The sequence below is a fragment of the Sipha flava genome, unplaced genomic scaffold, assembly GCF_003268045.1.
Source record: "Sipha flava isolate LNK unplaced genomic scaffold, YSA_version1 290_pilon_pilon, whole genome shotgun sequence".
In the NCBI taxonomy this organism is placed as follows: Eukaryota; Metazoa; Arthropoda; class Insecta; order Hemiptera; family Aphididae; genus Sipha; species Sipha flava.
The window spans coordinates 49,238-57,553 of record NW_020272961.1 but is presented as its reverse complement, the minus strand read 5'-3'; positions in this window follow the sequence as shown (position 1 = coordinate 57,553).

Genomic DNA, 8,316 nt, shown 5'->3' with positions numbered 1-8,316 from the left:
CCGGCGGACGGCGGTCGGCCCACCCACGGTGGCCACACAAGTAGACGACACCGGGGACCACACGCGAGCCGCGCCACGCCAACAGCGACGTCGTCCCGTGCGTGCGTGCGTGCGTGCGTGCGTGCGTGCGGTGTGCGCGCGCGCGCACACCGAACACACCGTACACTAAGCCGCCCGATGGGGGCACCGACTGACGGAATAATAATATAACGTACACCGCGTTCCACCGCAACATTATTATTTCGTACGTGTTGCGTATGTTACACGGTAACGCCAACGTTATGGTTATGTGTCAACTCGGCTAAACGACGACCGTTCGCCCGTCCGTCGTGCCACAGATAGGGTTATGAAATATTGGTCATCACCACTACTATTACTGCTGTCATACGATCGTCGTGTGACGCGGTTCGCGGGAAGGGATGAGATGAATTCTGCCGGTTTGATCCTTTTACCGTCCACCGCGCTTTTCTCCGTTCCGATAAAAATCGACCCGTCGATCTGTTGTACGCGTTGTATACTACACCGCTTACTAGATGGGTGTTAGCGGGTCGCAACTAGAAATTGTGTCACCGTGTGTACGTCTTAAACGACTTCACCGCTGACCGTTTATACTTGCTTAACAACGATTTCATGACCATATATTTATATTTTTGTTCCAGATAAATGATCTACCGCGGTGCAACTACTATTGTATCGGTACATACTATACGGAATCGTTCTCTGGCTCGCGCTCCGAATTTCATGTTTTCAGAGAGTAATACGAACAGATTGAGGGATGAAAAACGTGAACCGAAAACGTTCATCCTGTCTCATCGGTTTCGACTGTTACACATGTGACGTATATACATTTATTACCTGTACGTACAATATAGATGTGTATATTTACATATTATATACTATACATTGCTGTTGCACCACGTTTATATGTTACCGCTTCTACGTGTATATATGAAACCGTATTTAGGCTCGAGCCCAGGATCACAAGGTTCGAAGTGGTGGCGACGAAAAGGATAAACCGTCTTCGCGGTACGTTTTCCGATCGTTACATTAAAGTATAATATCACAATGCAAAACTAAAAAAATCCTTTCGAAATATTCTAAAAGGAAATCACTATAGTGTGTATACACGTCATGTAATAGTAATGTTACGCGTATAATTGCATTGTGTGTGCGGTACGTTGGGAACGGTCGCATCATAAAATTCGACGTGTCCCCACGCATACCGTGTACCGCAGTGTACTGGGCCGACGAGATACCGAGAGATTTCCCGGAGAGCCTTTATTAAAATGATTTAGTCAATTAATTGCATTTGATTATTTTTATGTTGAAATATTGTTTGGCAAATAATTGATAAATAATGAAAAAATGTAACACAAAAGACAAAGTATAGTTGGTGTGGAAAGATTAAGAAAAAAAAACAAAAAGTCGCACCGCGCATCTAGAAATTAATATCGGGTATGGCTTAACAATAAACATTTAAATGGGATAATTTATTTTCAAAAAAAAGTAATTTTAATGCACACTTAGTACGTTGATATATGATATTAGACTGAAATGCTGTTTACTACTTCTGAAATTCTTTGATTTATTTTGGAAATTCATTTGAAAAACAGTTATGCGATTAAAGACTTGCGGATTTGATTGGTTTTGAAGTTGGGGTGATTGAGTCGGGGATTCGAAATTTGCCGTATTAACTTAATAATTAACCGTTGAAATTAATTGTAAACATACATTTCAATAAAAAAAAAAAAAATATAAAAATCCTGGTTGATTTTTTCCCTCAGTCCGCCACCGGCACTAGTTGAAAATAATTGGTATATTCGCCAATAATAATAATAATAATAATAGTAATTACTACAATGACAGACGTAATATCCGAACGATCGTGTGCATAACTCCATGTATGTCATAGGACGTGTTCGTGACGTTTGCGTGTACGACGCGCGGGTCATTAGCGGTGGGCCATTACGCCAAAGGCGGACCTCGCGGACGTTTTTTCTTTCATTTCTAATCGCAGTCGCACGCGAAAAATAATAACGACCACGAGCAGTGTAATAAATAATAATCGCGTACGTGCGCGTCCGCTGTCGGCCGAACGCATGTCCGTGTCGCATGCAGAACCTTGTGGTAGTCGTGTACTGCACATAAGCGTGCGCAGAGTTCTCAATCAGCACCGAGGAACACTTTCGGCAAATCGTTCGCCAATGGATACGCCAATGTATGTTTGTCAGCGCTAAAAATTTCCAACATACAACCGTAAGAGGGGCATTGGATGCTATTTGAAATCAGCAGTTTAATGAGAACCTAAATTTGTCATTAAAGAATCATAATCACACTCAAAAATCGATTACGAACCATACATATATGCAAAACACATAATATGTAACATATATCTATGTTACGAGCATACTTTTACAACACAGTCAGGGTCGTATTTAGACTTACTTCTAGGGGAGGGGGGAGGGGGCGACTCAAAATCAGGCTCAAAATTTACAAGTACTATTTTTAGTAAAATTTAAATATGGTGAATCCTTAATATTTGTGGTTTTTTTTTTTAATCTAATGCTGGATCCGCTTAGAATCGACTTTTGTGTAGTTCTTTTTTAACACCTGTCTGTGTTTTGAAAGTTACGCTTGTGATTTATTTGATTTTTCGTTAAGTATGGACTCGACAAAAAGCCCAATTCAGTATTCACAGCCACGCGTAATTTGATTTCGTTATAAAATGATCCACATTAAAAAAATTTGAAATGTCACATATAATCGATTTCTTAAATACAGATTCAGAGGGGTTCGATCGCCCTTTCGCCCCTCCTAAAAGACTCTCCTGAATCGTAACGAGGTTAATTGATAATCTATTAAACTTGTAATCGTATCAAGAATATGTAAAAAAACAAATTTGGTCGTCTGTCGAGAGAATTGAGTCTGTAAATGTAAGTCCTTAAAACAATCTGGCATCTCAGAAAGAGCAGATGCAATCCAGGTTGCATATGCTGCACCCGTGAGCACACCTATGGTACTGCACGTATGTAAACGGAATACGTATTATTTTATTACCTACTTATACCCGTATATATTTATAGGTTTACTGCAGCCGCGGAACTTGTAAAGTTGTAAAAAACTTGTAAACGTGTACGCGTGACTGTTCCGACGTCTGACGGAAGGTTTGGTCGTCTCTTACTGAATCCTACACATCGTTATATCGATTTTTCAAGTCGCCCACTAGAATATTTTTTTCCTCATTTACAAAGAGGGATAAGAAACGAAAAATAAGGAAATAACCGACTGTAGTATATGCATAAACGCTCGGATTACAGGTGAAAGATCTCGTGGATTAATATAATAATATTTCCTTTTTCGGATATTCCTATCATATACAATGCTAGACTACTTGAGGCCTGTGTGCAAATCAAAATCTTGAGGCCCCTTTATAAGTTGTTCAATAGCAAGTAAAAAAATTAAATTTTTAGAGGGGGAGAAATTTTCAGATTTAAAAGTTCGAATAAAATATGATACTAAATACCTAAATAAATATTATAGTTTATTATTGAAATAAATAATTTACTCTAAACTATTACACCAAAGGAGTATTAAAAAATTTAACATAGTTAATCTAAAAGGATGCGGGGACATTGGTATTGGTGAAGTTAGTAAATAACATTGGTTTCATTCAAATAAATTATACATTGATATTTTCGTGTCAGTCATTGGACCTTTTAAGGCCCCCTATTATAGTATGAGGCTTGGGGCCTGTATGCAATGCTCACTCTGCACACTCGGTTTTTACGGTATTGATCATATATTGAAGACGAGGAAATATTGTTGTAATACATCCAAGTTATTTTCTATCTTCGTAATAGTTCATAATATTTTTATCGTACATTTAATTCACTGATAATTTATCATTATTCATTAAAGTTCATGGACTATACGCGTAATCGCATTATTATATTCATTATAAAATGAATCATGAACATGTGTATACATGGCAGATACCATCAATACCGACAAACTATAACTACTATACCGATAATATACTACGTGTTTATATCAATATATGTAACAGTCTTAATTACATATATCTACCACCCTAATTATAAAGCATAAAATCCACGTAGTGTATATTTTGCAGACCCAGTTCATTGTTTAGTACTTGACTAATATGGTTGTCATAATATCTTGAATTACAATATCTATTATTACACCTATTATTAATAGTTATAATACATTTGATGTACTATCACTATCTCTTTATCTCTTTCTCAATCTGTAAATGTACAGTTTTACAAATGTTCACATGAATACCTACAATATAATTTGATTCAAAAAATAGTCCTATCGTGTTTAGTAAACGTAAAATAATGTTATTATACCTTTTCGCGTGTTTTGGTTTCAAACGACAAATTAAAACTACCTTTCTTGTCAACATACATTCATTAAACAAATTGCTTTGGCCATATGATTACTTTTATATATGCATACTTAAGATATTTGAAATTGTTCAACTATAATATATCATGTCAGTATTATTTTTCGACGGACATTCGTCCTACTATATTTCCACTAAACCGGTCTCTTAACATCCTAATTTGACATAAAAACAATTAATTACTCATAAAGTCGAAAAAATAAAAAAGATACCGATTATTAATTATTATAAGATTTAAGATTTAAGATTTTTAATTATTATATGATACGTATTTTTAAGTAAATGCTTGTAGTAATTACATATTTTCATACCGGTAATGAGTGTTTATTTGTACATGCATAGGCAGACATTTGGTTGAATTTTTGGGGCGCTATAATAATTCAATGTAAAATAACCCACAGGGGCTTCGCCCCCACATCTCCTTCTCATGCACAAGTAAAACTTATTACTATTAAAAATATAGATATGTTTAAATTGTATTAAAAAAAATACTAAATAACGTATATTTAAAAATAATTAATATTTTATTTTAATAACAAATATCTAGTTGAATCAGCAAAGATATTAAAAATATTATCGCTTTTTATATTTTACGATATATCTTTTTCAATATATATTATTGAAAGATCGCTGAACCTTAGCCAAGTTTTATTTTTTTCATTGCACTGAAACTTCATTCGCAAGTAGCCGAACTAATTGGTATTGTTAATGCTATTGTAAATAGTTTTTTTATTATTTCTTATTTTACGATTTTCAAAAAAAAAAAAACAGATAATTATAAAAACAATGAATAACATTTCTAACAAAGTTTCGATTTTGGAGGAGCTATTAAAATATTAGGGAGCTAAACACACAACCCCCCCCCCCCCCCCCCCCCCCGATATCCGCCTATGTGTACGTGTATGTATATATATTATCTACCGCGATAAAAACGTTTTAATAACCAATCGAACACATGATGAAAAATTCATCTTTTTATTTAATAAAATATATGAATGATAACTCTGTAAATACGAACAAGTGCTTTTACATTAATCGAACGCTTCAAATTGTGTAGCGTAGAGAAAGAGAGAGTGTATAATTGGTAGTTTATATTAACTCCAACAGCTCATACTGCTGTCTTAAATCAGTACATTATTCTTCACTATGTCCATGTAAAATGTTATTCCATATTAGTCTATTATTGTAAAAATGTTATGATTGTTCAAACATATTACGTATTAATGCCGAAAAATCGTTACAGACAATTTTTTTATTTTTTATTTGCCAATAAATCAATAAAAAATGTCATATTTTAATAACCGTTTTCTAAAACGTATGACGTGATTATTGTACTGTTTAAATGACGACGATTTACACGTAATGCACGTATTCGTTTATGCCGATTGTAAAAAATTAATTCTTCTGAAAAGAAAAAAAATTAATAATCCGCATAATAATTGTGACCTCAGGCGTCGTCCCGTGAGCGTTCGGAAGTCACTAAATTTTCCCAGAAATATATTTAGCGTACGTTTTTCTTAAAACTTATCAAATTTAAATAATGCATAACGATACTCCTGCAGATGTCAATATCTAAATTGTTTCGTACGGATCGAAATCGAATCGCACAGAACAATAATGAAACATATCATACTTTGTAGTTCATACCCGCGTGAATTACAGCTGGTACGTATTATATGTACGTATACCCGTAAATGTACGAGACATTAACAACTATAGATGTACCACTGGTGCGTATACAATATGCATTGTAATAAAAGGTAATACATAATAACGCGTATACAGTGTATACTGCACCTATATAATATTATATATATATATATATATATATATATTTGGTCCGAAATATCCATCATTTTAGAATCAATTCATCATATTTTGTAAATTAACTCTTTTAATACCCCGCGGTGTTTGTACACGGCACGGCACATGACATTATTCGGTATGTTAAAAAAAATAAAAAAGTAATAATAATAAAATGAAAAGAAAAAATTAGAGATCGTCGTATATATATACACATACAATCGGTTCCATTTACGGACGATCCAACCGAATAGAAGAAACTAGTCTTAACGCCGTCTAAGTGAAATGATCGACCACCCACCTCCAAATGTGTACGTGTACGTGTACGTGTGTGTGTATGATGTGTGTATGATGTGTTTATGGTGTATGTGTGCCCTGAGTTGGGCTCGTGGAGACATAGGGAGTGAAATATGTTGGAATAACATAAACTTTCTTTCTCTTACTCTCTGTATGCGTGCATGGATTATGTGCATCACTCTTTTTTACTGTACGTAAATGTCTGTATAAAAAAACGCGTGATAATTACTGTACATACGAGCAGTGTACATCCATAAAGCCATCGTTCGCCTGCATCAATGTCGCCTATTGTCCAACTGCAGCACCGCACCACCAGATTCCTCCATATAATGTTAATGTGTAACACGTGTATGTATACGACAAATGCACCGGTGTGCATTTATCATCATCACTCAAGTACACGGTTTTCTAATGGACGCGTATAAATATCGTATGCGTGCACGACCCACATGCATACGTATACACGTATTGTACCATCTCAAGATGCGGAACCCAAAATTAATGACATTTACGCTACACACTATTTTACATTTTTATAACTCCGCCTGTACATGGATAAAATACATGGGTGTGCGCGTACGACTACTATTTCCCATCGTCGATATATGAATTTAAAAAACTCGTCAGAAATGAACGTTTCAAGCGCGTATATTATGTATCATCACGCCTCGATGAAATAATTTTAAAATAATTGAACTCGAAAATCCCATTAAATTGAAAAACCGTTTTGAAACGGATATTATGAACGGAGTGGAAGAGAATATGTTAATCTTAGAAAAGGACCGTTTGGTTTTTCTATTTTAATTTTTACACCAAACGTCTTACATATATGCACGGAGAACAGGAACTATAATCACATTATTGAAAATCTGTCCCGAATTGTACTTCGGAGCCGTCAGTTGTCGATTAGTGATCGACGAAAAACTATCTTGCGAGATAATTTATTATTATTGTTTTATTTCATTGTTCATTACTCATAGATATTTTTAATTATTCTTACACTTTTTACTTTGTGCCATTACCTTTGTTTTTTTTTCACATACACTTTCTTGTTTTGTTAAAGGGTTTACGCCCGTTGAATATTCAAATAAATAAATAAATAAATGAATGCACGCAATACCCAATTACGAGAACTAACAAATTGTGCAATAATTATCGTGTGATTTAATGTTAATCAAACCATGCGTTACAGAATACTGAAATTATCCGCGGACTTTTTCGTTTCGTGGTGCACTGCAATGCGATTTTATACTACACTATTATAGCATGTCACGCACTAACCTGACGAGAAGAGGAGGAAGGGATGATACCCCCGGGCCCGGAAATTAGGGATTACAAATTATTAAAAATTAAACGCAATTAATGATAAAAATTTAATGAACACTAGAAAAAATTAAGATGTACCCCCGGGCCCGGATTTCTCTCTCCACGGCCCTGTTTGGGGGGGAAACCGATATAGGATTTTGTTTTAAGTCTTGCGCCGCGGGTATGAGCGTATTACGGACGCGCATTGTGAGCAGATCGCGCGTGCGTTCAATACGGTGTTGCAACGGTGACATCCGAACACATTTTTATTTTATTCTATTCGTCAATTTTTTTAATTCGCAACTCTCCGATTACGTTCGGGAACTATTATTTTATTGTTCTGGGTAGAACGGTCTCGGAGCGTTACGCACACGGACATGGTTATCCTGTGTACTCATACGCCGTTTATGTGTAAAATTTTCCGCGTAATAATCGCGTATTGATAATTTTATGTAGTAGAGCTTTAAATATACACATGTGAA